A 23,429-nucleotide genomic window follows, 5' to 3' on the forward strand; every position below is an offset into this window, starting at 1 on the left:
GCGGACTTTTAACCACATACTTTTAGCAACGAATCCATGTTAGTCGTGGCTATTGATGATATATAGCCACTGGCTAGCCTAGGGCGTGGCAATAGGCTAGTCATTTGCCACGGCTTGCAGAGTATTTGCTTCGAACAGGCAATGGACCGATATTTGTATTCTATGAACATATTTATAACACTTTAGTTACGGGCATAGTAAGTCGTGGGAATTGGTGGGCTTCTGCTGCAGCCAGTCGTGGCTATATTAAGAAGGAACTGCCCATATCAGAAGCGTCAAAATAAAAATCTGGCCCACGTTTTGAGATGAAAAAGTGAAGTATACCCACCCACTTCTCCTTCTTCTTCTACTCCCTTGACCATCAACCTCAAACTCTGAAACCACCACAAAAAAATTAAACATTAAATCTGAATTTTAATGCTTCATCTTTTAATCCGATTGTTCCAACCGTACCAACAAAACATTTCCAACTTGTTATCAATTTTCACTTCTAAACCCTAAATCGCATTAAGACTTCAATGCCATTAAAATTAAATCAAAATTGGTCCATATGTTCTGAGTTTCCTCAACCTCTATGATGAAAAAATCATTTTACGAACCCTAGATACTAAAATTTGTTACGGGTAAAGAATATTCGTCTTTGTTTCTTTCTTTCGAAAAACCTAAACGGATCCATTTTTATGTTTTTGCTTGATTATTATAATTTTGTCATTCATTTTTGGAATCTAATCGGTATTAGCTAAATTTTTTTCTCATTTACAGATATGGGATTTCGAAATTGAAGGAGTCGATTTTAGAGGGCACAAGAAGAAAAGGATAATAGCAGCAAGTGGTGGCGGCGGTGGTTCTTATTGAATTTCATCAGAAAAAGATGAACATTCTGATAATTTATCGTATGAGTTTTCTATAATGATTACTGGTATGGGTTTTTGATTTATGTTATCATGAAGTTATTGTTTCTCTCTGTAATGTGTGAAAAGCTAAATAGGTATAATTTAATTCGCAAGGAAAGAATTTTTTACCAGAAGTATGATTTTATGTTTGTATTTGGCTCTTGATTTCACAAATTCATGGGTTTTGTGTATGAGTTATTCTACAAAATGCGTGAATGAATATGGATAAATGTCTTTGTGGCTCATTATCAAAGACCTAGGCATATGTAAAAGATGAATTTGTTATTTTGGACCATAATCTGATTTGTATAGTACTTGGGGTTGTGGTTTTTGTGTATAATGAATTTTGATTTTGGTCCTAATATTTGCTTGTGTTTCGGATTCAATATGGACAATAATGTCTAAAATTGGTAAAGCTATTGTCTATATTGGAGAATGGAGATGCAAAAGTCTATTTTTTCGAATTTAGATTTGTTAATCTAGGAGGTTGTGACAAAGATTTTGTCGCAAACCCAATCTAGCTTCGACTTACTCGCATACTTGCAACTGCAGTTTTCTTCCATGTACGAGTGACTAACTGGTGCAATTCTTGTATTTTTTGTCAACTTAGGTTTTTTTGGAATATCTTGGTGTAGTTAATAATCTAATGAGGTAAATCTTGTCACCTTCTACTTCAACTAGGGCCTAATGAAAAGCCTATCTTTAAAGTAGACCTTTTGATTGTATAAAAAGGGTACTTATTGAACGGTATGGTAGAAAGCTTTTACTTCTTGCATTTTTTTTCTTCTTCATTTTTTTGGTTTAAAAATTATTTTGTGTGAGCCTTTCTACCAAGCCATGTATGATACACTATTTTATCCACGGTTAAAATACGACTGTTAATGGTTGGGCCTTCTAGTGATGTATATTTTCCATCTACTGTATCATATGTATTCATGGGTCGTTGTTTTGATTTCTGCAATTTGAATGAGTACTTATTTGTGGTGTATTGTTGTTTTGTGTTTTATATTGATTGAACATATACACAATTGTGCTTGTTAGGAATTGTGGCTTAAACTCACAGTATTGTATAACCACATTAGAATCTACTGAAGCAGATTTGAAATAAGGTATCAAATAATTTTTTTCCTTCGTTGTACCTATGCTGATTTTCGGTTTGATTGTACTTACCAGTTACCCCAAACTGGTAAGAATTTTTTTTCTTGTCTGTTTGATTTCTTAGTACTGAAGTCGATTAGAATTATTTCAAACCCCAAAAGTTTGAATTTGGTTTTGAAATGGTGATCTTGTACTGAGATTCCATAAATTTAATTGTGGTGGTGATGCTCATCTCTTCTTCTTTCTTAAGATTTTTGAGTAGATTTGGGATCTTCCTGGTGATAATCCACGACTCCTAATATATTAACTCAAATCCCTATATTCATTTTCAAGTTATTAAGCTCTTTGATTTAGTACGGATTTAGTTTATGAAATCTTTGTTGATGTATCTGCTATTACAGGGAAAACAAAGATGGTAAAGATAAAATCGTACCTTAATAGCCTGTGAAACAGAAAGTATCCCAAACAGATCTGAAGAAAGTCTCCAACAGGTCTTGGAACAAACAGGGCGACAACCTATAGGAACCCAGACAACAATGTGAAAAGGCAGCGTAGAGATTTCTAGTTCAGAAAGGTAGATAAAATAAGAAGAAAACTTCTGCGTTTTGCAAAGGTAGATCTCTAAATTAAGGGTGGGAAAAGTAACTTGTTCATGCATAAATGTTTTGTATTGAAACTTGCTTACCATTATCTCTCCAAGAGCTCCAAGGTACTTTTTCCGGATCACTGGCAATAATACATAGATACATATATATATATAACACCACAGCAAATTGTTTGTTTTTAGTATGGCGTTGCTACTAGCACTGAAATAGATATCTCTTTTACCCGTGTATCTGCATGGATTTGATTTTCTATGATAACTAATGGATTTAGAAGAAACAACAAAGATTTTTGCATCACTATCTTCAGATAATTTTGTAATTTATGTAGGAACAAAAAATAAATGATAGTAATTTGTAGGTAAAAAGGGATGCTTACTGTTTATCTCATAGTTATGGGCGCATGAGTCTTTTTATAATTATCACTAGCAAGTACTGTATTCAACTGGGCCATTTTTTTTTTGTTATAATGTATCCTTTGTGCAGTTTTCATGCTCTGTACACTTGCCATAGTTATTTCTTGTGTCGCATTTATCTGCTTATTGATCTGATATCTTTTATCCAATTTGGTGTTTTTAGTTGGTACCTGGATCATGTTACATACATGATGCATTTGTTACTTAACCTTTCCTGCACATCCTTGTTACTTATTACAAGCTAATGTGATTTTAAGTTCTAGTTACATTATGTTGTTATGTTAGTCTCAACTAGGTCAGGTTCATGTTCTTCAATTTATTCATTCTCCTACACTCTTCATTGCTAATTAAACTATTCTATAGCTTGTATGAGGTTTGACTTGTGTTTTTTTTCTTCCTGTCGTCATTTAAATTCTATTTATCTGCAATGCTTGTTGTCTCATCCATTAATTAGTCTTGAATTTTTGTTTAGTAATTCCATGCTCTGCTGGTGGTCGTATCATGATTATTCCTGTCATTTCTTTTTCTGAAGTTTTGAAGTACCAATTATTCTTATTTATCTAGGATATGTTTCATATTATATTTTATATCCCTTCTGCAGTTATTGATTTTTTTCTTCTTGCTGCGGAAAACACCAAATCAAGTCGATGCTGAAAGGGAACTCCTAGGTAAAACGATCAAGGTTCGGTTGCCTGATTATCAAGCATAAAATTCTGGTTCGTAGATTGTGTGAACTGTAATAGATATACCTGTAGGATCAGAATCTCTCAACAATAATGTCTCAGCAAAATTATTAATGACACAGCACAATAGCGTCGCAGAACAATTTCAGGAAGAATATAACAAACGACGTCAGCTAGGATCATGAGAAAGGTGTAATAGTCCTGCAAAAATTAGAGAGCTTGCGAAATTAACATTTGTAAGGTTGCGAAAATGTTGCAAACCATATCCGAAAATAAAGGACAGATTAGCTGTCATCCACTATGTATTTCCTTATAAATAGTCGTTCAAGTTGTAAAAAGAAGAGAGAGATTTTTTTGTGTAAGAAACAAGTAAACAGAAGAGAGAAAGTTTAGAGCAGAGATCATTCTTTAATCCTTTATCTTTTCTTCTAAGAACATCCAAAGATTACTCAATAAAATTAAGAATATAAACCTAAAATGAGTTGATTAATGATAAAATCACATGAAGAGTGTAGTGTAGGATTTCCTGCAACTACATAATGGCGCTAGAAACAGGGAGGAATTGAAGATTATTGTAGAAAAAGCTAAAGATTGATATTGAGATTTGTGAAAATTTAATGTGATTGATTAAGATTTTTTCATAATTTCTTGCAATACTGGTAACATTGAAGAAATGGCTAGAAGAAGAAATTCATCCAAACAACCGACCATTATTAGAAGAAGCAAAAGAATTGCTGGAAGAGAAAGAAGTGAAATGGAAGAATCTACTAGAATGAGAAATAATAGAGAAAATCAAATTCAACCGCCAATTCAACAAACACTAGTTCAAGAGAGGAATACAGATTATGACAGGGTGAGTATACACACTTGGCGATCAAATTCAGCAGAAGAAATAAAAGAAGAGCAACAAAACATATTTTATAGATAGGAAGAGAGAAATCAAGAAGAAAATGAAAGAATAATTCATGGAGGTGAGGAAATTGGAGCGTTAGAAGCATTGAGACGAAGAATACATGAAGAAAGAAGAGTTGAAGCAGAAGAACGTGCAAATTTAACAAGGCAAAATCACGAATTAAGGATGGAGAATATAAGATTACAGAATAGAAGATCGAGAAGTATTACAAAATCATATTCAAGATCAACTAGAAGAGAAATGAGGCGAAATTCACCCACAATCAATACTGGAAATAATATTCAAGAAGAAATATCAAGTCCTAATGAAGAAAATCGCGAAAATAGAGAAAGAACTGATGATCGTTACGTTCCACAAAATGAAACTTTTGATGAGGGGCAAATTGGAGGAAATCAAGAGAACGGACAAAATCAGGGACAAAATAACCAAGATGGCGAAGGAAATCAAGAGGAAGGAAGAATAATTTTACATGTAAGAGAAACTCAAAGAAATCAACAAACAATTGAAGAAGAAATTGAAAGACATTATGCTGAACAAGCACGTTTACTCCGCGAACGTGAAAGATTGAGAGCAAAAATGGAAGAACAAGAGCTTCAGGAGACAATTCGCCAGAACAATCATGACAATCGAGAAAGAAGGCGTACACAAAATCGGAATAATGATAATCTCAATGAGGAGTATGATAGAGTAAAGAGAATGACTGAAAGACAGCGAATTGAATTGATAAGAAATGAACAAAATTATGGAGGGGAAAATGAACGACATCATCATTTGTGAATTCAAGATAGGGATGAGGAAGAGAATCGCAGAAGAAGACGAGATGAGGATAATGAAGAAGAGATAAAAAAATTCGCAAGGGAAGATAGACGTGAACGCATAAGAAGAGAAGCAAAATTAAAGAGACCAATGGATCAAGATTCAGGTGTAAATAAACAAATCTTGAAGGAATTAGAAGAAATGAGAGGAATGCTAAATAACAGAGGAGAAGTAGGTAGAAGACAATTGGATGAAGCAATAGAAGAAGCTGCGAAAACTCCGTTTACAAGGGAAGTACAATTAGGAGGAATACCACCGAAATGCAATTTGCCCGCATTAACCAGCATTTTTGATGGAACAACTTGTGCAATTCAGCACATTAAAGCCTATGTGAGATGCATGTTACAATGCGAAAATCATGATGCGGTATTGTGCAAATATTTCGCATCCAGCTTAACAGGAGAAGCGTTAAAATGGTTTGAAGGTTTACCAAAGAGTACAATAACCTCCTTCAATTATCTGCTGACTACATTCTTGGGAGCATATATAAGTAATAATTCCTCACGACCTGGTATAGAAGATGTGTTTGGATTAAAACAAAGGGTTGGCGAAAGTTTGAAACACTTGACTAAAAGATGGAGAACTATGTGTAGCGGAATGGCTGGCCGTGTAGATGAGAGATATCTCATAATATCATTTATCAATGTTATGTTTGCAACAAACCTATTGTATATCCAAATTTTCAGAGTCAAGAATACGATTACAATGACTGAATTGCGAGAACTTCAAGAAGAATACATTGCTCTGGAGGAAAGGAAAAATGAAATGGAATCATATCCAGTTGCGAACACCAGCTCACAAACAGCGAATGCAAGTTTATTACCCAAGCTGAAAAACACAGTGGCGAATACTTCGCAAGTGCAACAAGAGAAGGTGACAAGTAACAATCAGCAGAAATTGGTAGCTATGGGGAGCCGAGATCAAGAAGAGTATGAGAGAGAAAGAAATTTCTACAATCGTGGAGGAAATAACAAGATTCAAAGGCTCGATCAATCGAAAGAAACTTATGGAGGTCAAAGACAAAACTTCAATAAAGGGCAAGGAAGTCACAAGGTAATATGGGAAGAAATCAAAATGCCACCTCTAACTGCAAGTGTGGAGAAGATATGGGAAGCTATAATCTTGATGGAAAATATACCAACTCCGTGGATCATGGGAACGGAACCACCTCCAAACCACAGGAATCATGAATTTTGTTCTTATCATCATTTTCATGGACATACCACAAATGGTTGCAGAAATGTAAAAAGAATCATTTTGAAAATGATAGATCAAGGAAAACTAAACGACTTTCTGGTAGGGAATCCACAATCTCAACCATTACCACCACCACCAGAACATCACAAAGTGAATACAATGAAAAAGAAAGAAACATTCTTCATAGAAGTTGGTGCAAAAGCAAAAAATCTATTCTGTCACTCTATTGTGCATTCATATAAGAATATTGAATATTTTCATGATAATGTTTTGAGTAGAGTGTTCGCAAGAGATAATGATTGGAAGAGAAATTATGAACATTGCGAAAATCTCGCCATTAGAAGAATGGCAGAAACAGATCATTTCTTTTACTGCAGAAGAAATTCCCGAAGGAGAAGAGGTGCATGACAATCCATTGGTGATAATATTAGAAATTAATCCAAAACCCAAAGAAGATGAGGATGATGAAGCTGAAGATTCATGGGCAATCAATAGAACTCTAGTCGATACTGGAAGCTCTGTGAACATCTTATTTTATCATACTTATAAAACCATGGGTGTAAGAGATGATGATCTTATACCATCAACATATAAGATATATGGTTTTAATGGTACTTCTAACAAGCTTAAAGGGGAGGTTACTATGCGAATTCTATTGAAGGGAATATCTTCTGAAATCTCATTCTGTGTCGTTGATGTAGAATCACCATACAATACGTTAATTGGTCGACCTTGGCTACATGGGATTCTAGGGGTAGCTTCAACTTTCCACCAATGCATCAAATTCCCTCACCCCAATGGTGTAGGAATCATAAAGGGAGATTGGGTCGAAGGAAAGAGATGTTACGAAACTGAAATAGAATCTTGCGAAGGAAGAGCAAACAATAAGGACAACTGGCGACACAAAATCAAAGATGTACAAAGAAGTGAGAGGTTGATGGTGGATACAATCGAAAGGAAAGAAGAAGAGATGTTGCGAAATTAATGCTAGCTCAGAACAAAAATGGTGGATTCAAATAACAGAGGCAAGTATGCGAATGTATGAAATTAGAAAATGTTATTTGTCTCCATATGAGAGATTTACTCAAAAATTCAAGAATTAATGATTATATTGATTAACTGTATTGCAAAGAAGAATTGTTTTAATTTACGCAGGTCAAAATGAAAGAAACACAAATATACAGAAAGAAGAAATAAATGTACAAGTGTTACAAAGAATCAAAGAAAGAAGTAAAGACTATTTCTTGGTTAATCCTTCATTATCTTCATCAGACTTGTTTCCTTCTTCATCTACGTCAGAATCTTCATCACCATCAGAACTTCCATCACTATCAGATTCTTTATCGTCAGCTTCACTATCAGAGATAATCAAACTGGGAGTATTATGTGGGATTTCTTCTAAAAGTCAAGGATAATCAGAATGTGGGATATTATGATCATCACAAACCATTTGGATGGTTTGATTGCGAAAATGCATAGCGTCATTCTTAAAATTCGCAACGGTGATCTTGATTTGATTCTTTAATCTAGAATACTTGTCGTTGCGAGAAGAAAGATTCTTCGCGAGTTCATCCTTTTCAGCTTCAAGTTCTTCAATCTTTTTCACGATATTTATTTTCAGAACCTGCGAACAAAAGACAATCAATTATTAACTTGGGGAAAATTCATAAGAAGCAAGAGATTAAAAAAAAAGAGCAATTACCAACCTTCTCTGTCAGAAATCATATCTCTAATCAAGGCCGTATGTTCAACTTGGAGACTAACATTTATGCCTAAATCTTTTCTAGCATCATCTAAAATTTTCGCAGCCCAGACAAATTCATCCTCACTACTTATGAGAAGAAGAGAACGAATTTGATTTTCCCTTTCGCAGAGTTCAATATTCTTGCGGTTAGCTTCATCTCGCTCAAGTTGAACTTCAAGGAGAGTCTCTTGGAATTTCGCCAAAGCCTTGGCACCTTGATCAGATATACGATCCTTATCATCTATGAGACCGCTAATTTTGGTTCTTAACTCATTGGTTTTCTCTTTGGAATCATTAAGGAGACGCTTAAATCTGTTGGCTAAGCCTAAACTGGATCTATGATCAATTTCTAAGAGGCGAAATTTCGATCTAAGTTCATTTAGAGAAAGAGATGAAATTCTATCATTCGAGAAGCTATTTAAGGAATTGTTAAGACGTTCAAGAAGGGTATCATTATCCAAGGCATTAGGAAATGAGCGAAGAAGGGTAGCTTCATCAGAAAGGCCATAAATGTCTGCAAAAAGGATCATTTAAATAAGATAAAACAACAGGATGAATGAATAAAAAAAAAGAGAAAAGTAACATACCGTAAAGCTGATTATTAGCTTGTTGAAGACTAGAAATTTTGTTCTTATACGAGGAAGAATCAATTTCTAATTGTCTATTTTTCTCGCGAAAACTTTTAACTTCAGCTTCCAATTCTTCATTCTTCTTGCGAAATTGAAGATTCTTCTTTTCAAGATTTTCGTGTCTTCTCTCTAGATCTGAGGCAACAACAAAAGAAGCTTTTCCAGCCAGCGAAAAGATATAAAAAATATTAATATAGAATGAGATTTTGAGTTATAACAATGAAGAAGTAAAAGGATAAAAGTATACCAGACTATTGAGAGAATGCAAGAAGTCGGGAGTCACTGATCTAGAAACTCCACGAAGAGAGTTATCACCATCTAGTAAAGGGACATCACAAAGGGTAGCGAGAGATTTGCAAGTATTTGCGAATTGGCTATCTCCCATTCCTTATAGAGAATCAGAAAAGAGGCCAGAAAGCTTAGCCATAGAAGATTCAGGTGGAGAATCTTCAGTTGCAGCAAGATCATCGTTATCCTCATCACCCTTGTTACTTTAAAAATTTTCATTAGAAGGAACATTTGAAGGATAAGAAGAACGAACTTTTCTTTTCTTTGGAGGAGGACTAGTTGATTTTTCTCTGCGAAGAGCACCTTTACCTTTATCACCAATCTTCGCAGCATCAGCAGATTCTTCTACTTCAGCAATAATCTTCACACACAGATAGAAATAAGAAATGGAAGCATGGAAGTAACAGTACTATTTAAAGTCATAAGAGAAAATTTCTTACCTCATCTGTGTATGAGCGAAGAGCTAACAAAGTACTAGATTTCCCAGTCCTGTTATAACTATCCTTCAATTTTTGGATCTGCGGAATGTCGCAAGAGTTAGCCAACATAATAGTAAAAATCAATAAAGAAATATAAAGTGAGTTAAAGGGGAGAAACATACCTCTTTCTCCTTCTCGGGCCAAGAGAAAACCCAAGGTTGATATGCAGCGAGATTCGCAGGAAGAACGTTTGATCCAGCAATATAGGGTCCCTTTAACATTAAAGGAAAAACACACCATTTATCATCTTTGGATTGGCGAGGAGTTGTGTTTTTACCAGAATTCCAGTCAATATCTTGCATAAGAATTTTGGCTTCATCAATGTTATCTTTCCTTTTTAATCGAATACCCCAACGAGTATTCTCTTTCTCCATGGAGATAAGTTCGTAGTTCTCAAAGAAATTCACCACTGTATACTTCTCAGCAACTATTTCTAAGTTTGCGAATTTTGGATCCCTAAGTTCTTTGGAGTAAAGAGATCCTCTACCAGCACCACGATTAGCGAACTCTAGCACCAGGCGGATGCAGTCCCCACTTAGTTGGAAGATGGCTCGCGAAAATCCCGAATGAGCGAGAATTTCATAAAATAAAGGAAGATCTGGATTATAAAGAGGAATAGGGAGACCTGCGAGAATCTGACCTAGCGAAATTATGATTGATTGATCATCACAATATTGATCAGAGAAAAGCTTGACAGAAAGAATTGATTTGGCGTTCTCACCAAGAATGGTGGAGAGTGTGAAACCTTTATCAACAAGATCTTTTTGGACATCTTGTAAATTCTTCTCGTATCTATGACCACTTGGAGCCATGTTTGAATATAGAATATGGGAATGTATAGGAAGTAAAAGGATTGAAGGAAGAAAAAATTACAGTAGCATAATTTGCAGAAGAATAACAGAGTTGCAGAGATGAAAGAATAAAAGTAGAATAGAAAGTAAAAAGAAAAGTGGAAAAGGGGGGTAAGAAGAGTATATAAAGAAGATTTTTTACTCGAAGAAATAAACACCATTAAGACGAAGAGACGTGAGCGGTTGAAAAGTAGCGGTTACAGAAGACGTGTCAAGAAATAAATAGAAGAGAGAGTACGTGTGATAAATGTGGAATATGAAAAGATAAGCAGCTGCGGCATTTCTCACATCATTCTCTACTTTGCAGAGAAGATATGAGAAGAGGCAAGATGTAGGATCAGAATCTCGCAACAATAATGTCTCAACGAAATTATTAATGACTCAGCACAATAGCGTCGCAGAACAATTTCAAGAAGAATATAACAAACGACGTCAGCTAGGATCATGAGAAAGGTGTAATAGTCCTGCGAAAATTAGAGAGCTTGCGAAATTAAAATTTGTAAGGTTGCGAGAATGTCGCAAACCATATCCGAAAATAAAGGACAGATTAGCTGTCATCCACTATGTATTTCCCTATAAATAGTCGTTCAAGTTGTAAAAAGAAGAGACAGATCTTTTTGTGTAAGAAACAAGTAAACAGGAGAGAGAAAGTTTAGAGCAGAGATCATTCTTTAATCCTTTATCTTTTCTTTTAAGAACATCCAAAGATTACTCAATAAAATTAAGAATATAAACCTAAAATGAGTTGATTAATGATAAAATCACATGAAGAGTGTAGTGTAGGATTTCCTGCAACTACAATACCCATGGAGATTCTTAAGTGAAGACATCTATTATGCTGTATATACTGGGCAGGATAGTGTAAGAACTTCTTACGGATTGCCACTGTATCTGAGCTGTGGCATTTTTTGCTGTCTTTTTAGGTTGCTTTCTTTCCTGCTGATGTTTATCTTTGCGCTCTAAATATGCAAAGAGATGTTGTCGTCCACTTTTCACGCATATGAAACATGAATATTTTAGGATGCCAGATCCAATCCTCCATTAAAGGTTAAAGCGGAATGCGAAGATGTCTTACAAGAATCTGTTAGAGTTTCATAGAAACCAGTAATGCTGCTTATGCATGCCAGTCATGTTTCTTATTTTGTTTTAATATCGTGAACTGACGATTATGTTATTTGACTCAGAAGCTTAATTGTGTTTCAATCTTCTTGATGTATTTAACTTTCATTAATGAATGAATGAAAGTTTTTCATATTTCCTCCTTCTTGTACTTTGGGTGAATGAATTCAGTATAAAATGTCGATACTTGCTAAAATCCAGCCTAGAAACTACAATGAACTGAATATATATATAAAACTTGACAAGTGACCTTTTTCCACGGTAAAAGGTGTGGCAAGAATGGAAAATCATGGCACACATGTGTACCCAGTAGTGACGGCTACTGTCCGTAGCAAATACTTATGTGGAATTTTCCACGAAGTGAAAACCGTGGCTAACACAGTGGAAAATAGTATTACCCACTGGATTATTTGTTATGGCACCTCAGGCGTGGAAAATTATCTTTTGCCACGGATTTTTGAGCAACTGCCACGATTGTCCAGCGTGACTAAAGCTCAGTATTTTTGTAGTGGGTTGTGCGTTGTTCAATCAATTAGAATATCCAACCTTTTGGTTGTTGATTTAAATTGATTGACACTTGGATATTGGTCTTTGGTACCATCCAAGTTATCTCTCTAGTATTTGATAATGACTCGCAGATTTCTATTTGCTTGAGTATATATCAAATCGAGAGATTCAGATATAAACTCTTTGATATACTTTTTGTCTAGATTGAGTCTAACTGTCTAGTTGATTCTCTAGAAAGTATATTGGATTTTGTCCATACAGATTGCTAAGCGAAATATTGGGTGTGGTTGTTAGACCCCCGCTTTTTCAATTGTAGTTATTGATATTTTGCGGATTCCTCTGTGATTTTGAGTTTATCTGTGATTGTGAGTCATGTGAAGACTACTGTGAAGATTACCGTGATGATTGATGATAAGAGATTACCGATTAGATTCCATGAGAGACAACGAAAAGAAGGAAAGGTGTTTATGGGTGAAAACTATTTCTGCTGGTTTTGGTAATTTTCGGTGTGTGTGGATGAGAAATGAATCTAAACCCTAAACAAATGCACTGCACGGGAGTGCTTTTGATTCGAGAGATCAATCTATACAATTTTGTCCTAAACCAAGAAATGGCCGTTCCAGACTTGCTTCGGTCACAAAGTGAAGGAGATGGGGTTGACCTTAGGGAGGGAAGCGAAGAAGGTGTTGAGAGGTGTTGGATATTTATAACTTGTATCAGAATATTGAACTGACTTGCACAATGTAAGCTTTCAGCTCTGTTGTTTTCTGGATACTGTGACAACACTTGGTTTTTCTGTGCTTGTCTCTTGTACTTTGGAAATAGGTAAAGGACCTATTTATACAAGTCATTGAGCGCAAAACCCTCATCTCGTAGGAAGTGGAGGAAGTTGAGTGATGGAGTAGTGAGGTCGTGTGAGTGATTGCACGATCACGTCTTGGACCACTTCCCTCATCCTCTTAACCGTCCATGCCTCCTGACACGTTCTTGTAAATGGGCGTGTTGCACGCCGCACGCTGTAAACCGCCAGGACAATACCCCAGTAAGTATCCCCCAGTTTGTGACATGCTTGATGTCTCGAATGAGTGGATCGTGGGACCCACAGGAAGTAGCATACGATGCTAGGTTAAATAACTGAGTTATTTAGGAAATCGATATTCATGAAATATCGTGTATACTCTATGCATGTAATGCATCGAATACAATCAATATGTATGAAGCATCATTGTTTTAAAGCTTGACCGAATAAGTCGCGGATCAAGCGCCTTAAAATAGCATCACGTCCAACCATCTTCGAGTGATTGTTTGGAAGCTGCTTGGGCGAGCCATGCTTTGGTCGGTCGCTCCCTGTGGAAGAGTGGCGGACGGTGATCATCGGGATGCTTTATTGGTCGTCCAGCTTTTAACCTAGGTTGTCCAACCAAGCTAGAAAAGTTGGACGGGCGAGATGGTTTGCGACTCTCATTTGCGACCGTTGATGGAATTTTAGGGTTTTTAAGAGGTGCGCAAGCATCACTCTTTTGGTCGATTGAATTCAAGCATGGACACCATTTTTGGTGGGATCGAACAGGCATGCTTGTAGACGGCAAGCCGGTGTACATGTCCATGATGTCTCATATCACGAAGGTGCGATCTAGGCCACTCAATTTGACCGGCAAAGGTGAGTGGTTGAGATCGGTTTGCGGCAGAAATCCATTGCCGCAAAGGATTTGGAAGTTGCGCGACATGCCACTTTTGGGCGTGCGTTTCGAGGGCTCGGCCATGGTTGGCCTAGGCCGATTGGTTACACGTATAGGTGGTCCCATGGTGATCACGTTGATACTCTCTGGACCTCCTTAATCTATATCTACACCCTCCATCCAAGCTGGAAAAGATGGATGGTCGTGATCAAACTGCGACAGTTATGCAATGCCGCAAACCCTAATTAGGGTTTTGAAGCAGTCACGCACGCATGACTTCGGAAAAAAGGTTTGGCAGGCTATGCTCCTTCTTTGGGGAGACCGACCGTGTGGTGGCCATGTTGGGCCGACGGTGAACATATGTGTACTTGTTCGATGACCCTAGGCGCGATCTAAGCCATCCAAATATGCAGGAGAAGATGGATGGTTGTGATCGACTTAAGACGCTAGTGGAGTTCCCACGACCCTTTAAGAATCATGCCAGCCTCACGTCGAGCAAGCGTTCATTGCTCTAGGGCTAGGTCGTGAGAAAACCAATCAAGTAGGTATAGAGTGGGCCCGCCAATGTGGGCGTTGGCGTTTCAATGATCATTCGCGGGATGATCTAAGCCGTCCAACCAGGCTGGTGAAGTTGGACGGTCGTGATGACTTTAAGACTGCTTTGAACAGTGTAAGCTCGTCGAGCTTCTTCCAAAGCAGCACAACCACCCTATTTTAGGGCTGACGTTTGACGTGCTAGGAGGAGTTCGTGTGATGTTCGACCGGCTAAGGCATAAGTGGGCCCGCCGATGGTCATCACGATGCTCGCCTACTCTTGACAGGGTTTGGCTAGGCTTGTTAAATTGCGTGACCAACTTGTGTGCCTGCGATTGTTTCTGAGACTGATTTGGACAATCTAGGTTTCCTTTAAGGAAATTAAGCATGATCAATCGGGCTTCTGCTTCAGTTTGACTTCCCCTTGCGAATTACATGCTTCTTGATTGACCACCTCTCTTGTGTTGAAGAAGTCCTTGACTCTGTCTGTAGTGGTTATGGTGAAGCTCGGGATTGGCAGTCTTCATATAGTGGTAGAGCTTGTCTCGTCATTAGAGGGAGAAGCTAATGATGGAACCGATAGCTTCCTCGATGCTGCCTCATGGAATGGAAAAGAGGGACACATTCCCCTGCCCACGAGTATCCACTGAGCTTATGACTTATTGATGTTGTCACGCTAGGTTCATGAAGCCGTCTTTACGTCTGCGTTGCGTTTCATAGACGTCCAGAAATATCACTGGCCTTTGACAATACGTCTGCTCTCTTGAGTATATCCTCGTCTTTGGACATCTTGGAATGATAGCGTGCTTGCATCTCTCTAAATTCACCATCTTTGAGATGGGCAGTGTTAAGCAGTCCGCAGTCATACTCCTTTGCCATTATCATCTTTGGATCGTGTCTTTGAGGAGTAGGGAAGTTCTTTCATGTGAATGACTTAACTAATAGGTTCTGCAAATATGATGAAGCTCTTGACATGGAGAATCTGTATGTACCTCTTAAGTCCCAGGTGCAATCTCCTTTGGTAACGCAACTACTTCTTCTACGGTAGACGAAATTCTGAAAGCGTCTCTTATTGATGTTGCTACCGTCAAGCCAGACATGGAATATCTTGGACGTTGTTTCATCATTGTGGCAGTCGTGCATGTGGTACTGGAGTTGGAGTTGGAGATCTTGGACGCGCATGATATTGTATCTCAGTGGTTTTCCTCTTGCTACTTCAGCGGAACTTCTTACAGAAGGCTGAAGGTTGTATTGCCTGTTGGTGAGATGTATGGTTCCGCGAACATCATGAGGCTCTTCGTTACGGGCAGGCTTGTTCTTCTAGCATGGCAGGTGTTGTCGCAACTAAGCGTTTAGCAGCTTCACGGAGTTCAGAGGATGTCTGAAAGCGCAGGTTCTTTGGAAAAGCACGATAGAAAGGTACCATCCTATTGATGCACAATTGCACCACTTGTTGTTAAGTCACATTTGGATCGGGATCCTCCAGTGCCTGGATTCGGGACCTCTTGACATAATCATTTGGATGTTCATTGTTTCGCTGAAGCATTCCTCTTAAGTGTGACAAAGTGATTCTCCCAAGCTGCGGATTCTTCCTCGACATGATGATGTGTACATCGCTATCTTCTTGAGGCTGCTCCCTTGAGGTGTCGGCTCCAGTAGATCTGAAGATTTCCCAGGATCGCTCTTGTCCAGACTGACATAACAGGCGAACCCTTTGTGATGATTTGGAGATGAAAATATTCTTTGAATCTTCCGAAATGCTTTGTAATGCGATCCAGATGAAACTTGCTCCTTTCTTCAGCAAGGGGGTGAATGAAGCAACGAGCAGGGATAAACCTGGTATAAAATGTCGAATGTAGTTCACCTTGCCCATGAAGCTTTGGAGCTCCTTCACAGTTCGCGGCAGCGGCATCGTGAGGATAGCTTGAGTCTTGGATGGGTCCATTTTGATTTCCTCAGCAGTCACCTGGAATCCCAGAAATTTGCCTGAAGAAACGCCGAAAGCGCATTTCAAAGGATTCATCTTCAACTTGTATTCACGGCACTCGAACACTTGTCGTAAGACTCCTGTGTGGGCCCGCCCGAGGTTTTGATTTTGTAGGATCATAATCTCGTCGCAATAATGTCTCAGCGAAATTATCAACAACACAACACAACAGCGTTGCAGAACAATTTCAGAAACGATATAATAAATGACGTCAGCTAAAATCATGAGAAAGATATGATGGTCCTGCGAAAATTAGAGAGTTTGCGAGATTAACATTTATAAGGTTGCGAGAATATCGCAAGCCATGTCCGAAAATAAGGGACAGATTAGCTGTCATCCACTATGTATTTCCTTATAAATAGTCGTTCAGTTGTAAAGGAGGAGAGAGATCTTTTTTGAGTCAGAAACAAGTAAATAGGAGAGAGAAAATCTAGAGCAGTGGTTATTCTTGATTCCTTTATCTTTTCTTGTAAGATTGTTCAAAGATTCATCAATAAAATTAAGATTATTAATCTAAAATGAGTTGAGTGTTAATGAAATAATATGAGGGGTGTAGTGTAGGATTTCCTGCAACTACATAATGGCGCTAGAAACAGGGACATGAAGATTGAAAGTTGAAGATTGTTGTTGAGATTGTTCAAATCAAGAAAGTGATTAAAATAAATCAGTGAACCAGTTAAAAGAAAAATGATTAGAGTCAATGAAAATGACAAAAGATTGGAGTGTAATATGATAACAAAAACAATGATTGATGAGTTCCATGAAAACATCAAAGGAAGAATACATAAACGAAATTTTGAAGGAAGGAAGGTTATGGCAGTAAAAAAAGACATCATGGCGGAAGAAATACCAAAATAAAATTTGAACCATACATCTCCATTGGTCATTACAGTGCCTATTACGCGAAAAGACAAGGGGACAACAACAAAATCCACGGAAGAATGGATATTGAACAGAACTTTAGTCGATACAGGAAGTTCAGTGGATATAGTATTTTATCATGCATTTAGGGGAATGGGATTTAAAGATGAAGAAATGTCCAGTTCAACATATCTTGTTCATGGCTTTGGAAAATCCACAACAAAACCTAAAGGAGAAATAGTGGTACGAATTCCACCAGGAGAGATCGAAACACATGTGACACTATGCGTGGTGGATATGGAATCGCCATATAATATTTTTCTAGGAAGACCATGGATACATGCGATAAAAGTTGTAGTATCAACGTTACATCAATGTATTAAATTCCCCACACCGAATGGAATAGGTAAAATTAAAGGAGATGTTGACAATGCGAAATTATGTCATCAAATTGAAGTAAAGCATTATGAAGGACAAGCAAAAAGTTAAAAATTTCGTAGAAAGTTGGCAAAGGAGGCAAAGGAGGCAAAGAAAGAAGAAGAATTTAGAGTATACATGATAAGGGCAAAAGAAGGCAAGGGAATACCCAGCGAAATTTCGGAAGAAGGAGAAGAACCTGTGAAAACAATAAAAGAACCAACACCAATGGGAGAATCCGAGTCCAGTTACACTGCCACAGAACCAACAAAAGAAGTAAACGTTGGGACTATGGAAGAACCTCTAATATTGAGAATTGGAACCAAGATGTATGTAGAAGAAAAAGAAAGAACTGTTAACCTTTTGCGAGAATATAAAGACGTTTTCGCGGGGAGCATGGATGAGATACCGAGAATAGATCCATCAATTGCATGTCACAAGTTGGAGATTAACAAGAATGTGAGACCATTTAAACAAAGAATAAGAAAAATCGCAACAGCATACCATTCCCAAATAGAAGAAGAATTACAGAAAATGCTTGATGCAGGAATTGTAAGAGAAGCTAAATACCCAGAATGGATAGCGAATATGGTCATTGTCCCAAAGAAAAACAAAGGAATAAGGATTTGCATAGATTTCACTGATTTAAACAAAGCTTGTCCTAAAGATAGTTTTCCGTTACTAGATATTCCTCAAATGGTGGAATCCGCAGCGGGAAATGATAGGGTATCGTCTTTAGATGGGTACAAAGGGTATAACCAAATCCCTCTCGCTGAAGAAGATCAAGAACATACTGCTTTCTTCGCTCCTAGAGGTTTATATTGTTACACGAAAATGCCATTTGGTTTGCGAAATGCGGGAGCGACATACCAAAGAATGGTAGAGAAGGTATTCGCAAAATGGATACACAAAACATTAGAAGTATACGTGGACGACATGTTAGTAAATAGTAAAGAAGACAAATACCATGTACAAGACCTAAGGGAGATTTTTGAACAAATGCGGCGGTACAACATTAAATTGAATCCTGAGAAGTGTACTATTGGAGTTGCATCAGGAAAAAATTTAGGCTACATTGTATCAAAAGAAGGAATACAGGTTGATCCAGAAAAAGTGCAAGCAATTCATGACATGCCAACACCAGCAACGATAAAAGATGTACAAAAATTGAATGGAATTCTAGCTTCGCTGGGGAGATTCATCTCGCGATCATCAGACAAATGCAAATATTTTTTCGATATACTCAAGAAGGGTGCGAAATTCAAATGGACTGATGAATGCGAAAAGGCTTTTCAAGGGATCAAAGAACACCTTATGAATACAACCATTTTACAAAAAGCAGAATCAGGAGAGGAATTATTGATCTATCTTGCGACGATGTCGCATGCATTAAGTGATGTGTTATTGCGAATAGACGCAGGAGTGGAGAAACCCATTTATTACATTAGCAAAACTTTTAATACTGCCGAGAAGAATGACTCAAATATTGAGAAGTTGATCTTAGCATTAGTTTATGCATCATTTAAGCTCTGCATATATTTTCAAGCGCACAAGATAAGGGTATTAACGGAAGTACCAATTGAATCAGTGATGAAGAATTCTAAAAGATCAGGAAGAGTGGAGAGATATAATGCACAAGTAGGCCATTTTGATATTAAATATGAAACTTTGTCTTCACCAAAATCACAAGTTGTTGCAGATTTCTTGGCAGAATTTCCTTTAGAAGAAGACGAAGCGGTAGAAGAAATGATGGATATAGAAGAAGAACACGAAGATCCAAAAGATTTATTAACAAAACCAAATAGATGAGAGATATTGGTAGATGGATCATCAAATGGAGAAGGCAATGGAGTTGGAATTGTTTTTATTTCACAAGAAGGAATAAAGATGGCTTTTTCATTCAGATCGGAATTCGCGTCCACTAATAACGAAACGGAATATGAAGCTGTGATACATGCCTTAAAATTCGCAACAGAAATGAAACTAGAAAATGCCAGGATCACTAGTGATTCGCAGCTAGTTATTCGCCAAATAAAGGGAGAATATACTACAAATGAACCATCCTTAAAGAAATACAATAAGCTCGTTGAAGAATTGTCAGCAAAAATCCCAAAAATAAAATGGTGGCACATTTCAAGGAAGGATAACAGACTCGCAGACGCTTTTGCTTTCATCTCAAGTATGATGACAGATCCAACTGCAAGATGCATAAAAATACAAACACTCCTATCACCATCAATCAATAAAGAAGAAGAAGAAGTGGACGTGATGATAATAGACGGTGAAGAAGAAGAACAAACGAACAATATCGCAGATTGGAGAACGGAACTTCATGCATATTTGGTGAAAGGAGAAACACCAAGAAATAGATTGGAAACACACAAGTTAAAAATCCGCGCAACAAATTATGAATTAAGAGATGGGCTGTTATACCGAAAATCCTCTAATGGACCATCACTCAGATGTTTAACACGAGAGGAAGGAGAAAAAGTGCTAAAAATGTTACATAGCGGGGATGCTGGAAATCATAGCGGAGGAAGATCTTTGGCATATAGAGCAAAAATGCAAGGTTATTACTGGCCATACATGCACGAAGATGCAAAACAAATATCAAGATGTTGCGAAGATTGTCAGCGACATGGAAAGAAAATACATGCACCTGGAGCACCATTGTCATCTTCAAGCAGTGTGTGGCCTTTTGGAAAGTGGGGCTTAGATATTGTGGGGCCATTTTTACCATGTTCTGTACAAAGAAGATATTTAATAGTCGCAACAGATTATTTCACAAAATGGACAGAAGTGAAGGCAGTACCGCATATTCGCGATAAAGATATCTTTACATTCATATTCGAAAATATCATTTGCAGATTCGGAATTCCTGCGCGGTTGGTATCTGATAATGGGAAACATTTTGAAAGACAGAACATAGAAATGTTACTTAATGCATTTAAGATAAAATGTGGAAAGTCTACTCCTTTGTATCCACAAGCTAATGGGCAGGTAGAAGCAACAAACAAAACAATCGCAGATATATTAAAGAAGAAATTGGAAGGACATCACAGAGCATGGTGCGAACAAGTACATAATGCAGTATGGGCTTATAATACAACTAGAAGAGAAGCTACTGGAATGTCACCTTTTTGTTTAACATACGGAGTTGAAGCGGTGTTACCAACAGAAGTTGTTATTCCGACAAAAAAGAGAGAAGCTTGGGAGAAAAATCTTAGTGCGGGTTTGATCTTAAACAAACTTGATGAATTAGAAGAAAGAAGAGAAAAAGTTTTACAACATATGGAGAATTATCAGCGAAGATTAGCCCGAGAATATAATAAACGTGTCAAAATACGCGAATTTCAACCAGGAGATTTGGTTCTGAGAGAGACACCAATATATCAGCGAGAAAATGGTGGAAAATTAGCGAAAAAATGGGATGAACCTTACATCATTAAGGAGATAGTTGGAACAGGAGCTTATAGATTAATGGATCCAGAAGGTAGAGATGTTGGTCATAGACTTTACAGACCATGGAACAGGTTGTACTTAAAAAGATATTATCTGTAAGAAGCTTTGAGAAATTATGGATTATGAAAGAATAATTGCAATATTATTTATATCAAAACAAGATCATGATGTGCGAAACTTTCGCAGAGATAATCAAAGAACAATGACATAAAAGAAAGGGGCGAACCTTTATGGCGTACACCCTAGTTCGCGAATAAAATTTCGCAAGAGGCAAATGTAAGACCTAAAGTACGTCATATAAGGGGGTACCTGTTGCATGGCTCATGGAAAGGCTACACCGCCACCGGAACCTGAGTCGTGGAGATTTGAGGTCAATAAAGCCCATCCGGGAGAGGCACCTTGGATTCTCAGCTTAAGAATATGACTTAGGTTGGGCGACTAAGGTAATACGGACTCTCCCAAGGAGTGCAGATATGATCAAGGCGCCGAGGTACACGGTTGAGTCAAGAGTGCCAGGGGCGTTTGAAGCGCACCTTTCCATTCTTGACAAGTCTTGGCTTATACTGCACTCGACCTGAAGAAAACCCCACTTAGGGTGCAGTCTCGTAACCATAAGCCCTATAGGTAAAAGGGATAAGAGGCTGCAAAAACAACTGGTTGTTGTTAAGACCGGATGGGAGGAGCTAACCTGGTATGGTAGAAGTACGCCTTCTTGAAGGGACAACCATGGGGGAGATAAGAGCGGCACCCTCCATTAGGGAGCTGATAAGTGTCTTAAGACGCAAATGTCATTAGGATTTTTATTCGCAAGGGTATTAAGGCTTGTCATATTTGTGCAAAAATCCTGAAGAGGTAGTAATACTAAAGAAAAATATAAGACGAGATCAATGGGTTTTCGCATGAAAGTGCGAAGACGTCATGCGATTTCGTCGCACGACGACAATGTCATGGGGATTTATTTTCGCAAGAATATTTAGGCCTGTCATATTGTCGCAACATTCCTGAAGAGGCCATAATACAAAAGAAAAAGTTAAGGCAAGATCAATGGGTTTTTGCATGAAAATGCAAGGACGTCCTGCGATTTTGTCGCAATGATAAGAGGTGGCATAATAAGACCTTTAATTAGGAAGGAAAAATAAGACCACGTGATAAAATAAAATACTCATAAGTATTCATAACAGATTATTTTTTTGGAAGAAAGATAATGAGAGGAAAGTATGGGAATCAATAAACAAGAAACATTATCTTTCTCACCAGCAAAATACTAAAAGGGAAAATTGATTCCAAAGTTGGTTGAAGAATGTTATTCGCGAAAAAGTAATAACGATAAGACAAGAAGCTCATGCTTCAATATTAATTCCAGTAGAAGGAGATAATAGACGTTCTTCGCCAATGTTCTCATTATCGCAAGCTTCTCCTTCATTTTGATTCTGATCTTTCGCCTTGATTAGCACCTTGATTTTCTCCATCAATTGCTTCTTCAGAAGAGATTTCTTTTTCATTCTCATTTTGATTAACACCAGCAGATTGTGAAAAATTGGTAAATTAGGTGAGTTAGGAGAGCAATTGGAGGTATGGGAAGCAAGAGAAGATGACAAGGAAGATTGGGTCGAAGCTATTGAGTGCTATCAGTGATTAGGTAAAACCTAATTTCATTTTTCTATGCAAACCCTAATTTCATTGAATTGGGAATTTTTGGGGTTTTTGATTGTTGTATAAATAGGGATGATGGGTGTGTGTTAGAAGTCATGCCTGGATTATCCAGTGTGTCCAGAACTGTGAGTTCTGTAAAAAATTCCATTTATGCTCTGTTTTTATCCTTTGTTCTTCACTGTTTTGCTATCCATGTTTTTCCATGTTCTGTGTATTGTTCAGTTTCTCCATTTGATGTAATGTGCTGTTGCTATCCATGTTATGTTTCATGTCTCCTGTTATGTTATGTTTCTGTAATATTTGTATCATGTTCTGTACTGTTTCTGTTATGTATGTTCTGAATCCGAAATGCTAGGACTAGATGAAATTATGAACCAGCTGAGATAGTCTTCATCATGTGCAGCTCATGTTCAGTGTTGCTAAGCCCATAGACTAGTTGTGCTTTAATCAGACAATTAGCACTTTAGTAATTATCTTAGCTGTGAGTAGAATATCCCTTAGGTTAATGGTGGATTCAACATCCTAGTGTTCTTTCATCACTCTTGTTTACTGTCTCCCTTCATTGCTGTTTTCTCGATAGTTCATTGTTAGTTTACTGTTA

The 23,429-nt window shown here is 37.5% G+C and overlaps 1 long non-coding RNA gene across 3 annotated transcripts; it reads left to right on the forward strand.

Annotated features, from left to right (window-relative positions):
* Positions 1–298: 298 nt before the first annotated feature.
* Positions 299–4,104, forward strand: LOC113357101. 3 transcript variants are annotated; one of them, XR_003363451.1, is made up of 5 exons: positions 299–623; positions 763–919; positions 1,504–1,544; positions 2,393–2,700; positions 3,611–4,104. It is a non-coding gene; the product is annotated as an uncharacterized LOC113357101 (long non-coding RNA). The 3 variants fall into 3 exon arrangements; XR_003363449.1 differs by having other exon boundaries at positions 2,393–2,604; XR_003363450.1 differs by lacking the exons at positions 1,504–1,544; positions 3,611–4,104 and having other exon boundaries at positions 2,393–2,604.
* Positions 4,105–23,429: the final 19,325 nt, after the last annotated feature.

The sequence above is a fragment of the Papaver somniferum genome, chromosome 3, assembly GCF_003573695.1.
Source record: "Papaver somniferum cultivar HN1 chromosome 3, ASM357369v1, whole genome shotgun sequence".
Taxonomy (NCBI): domain Eukaryota; kingdom Viridiplantae; phylum Streptophyta; class Magnoliopsida; order Ranunculales; family Papaveraceae; genus Papaver; species Papaver somniferum.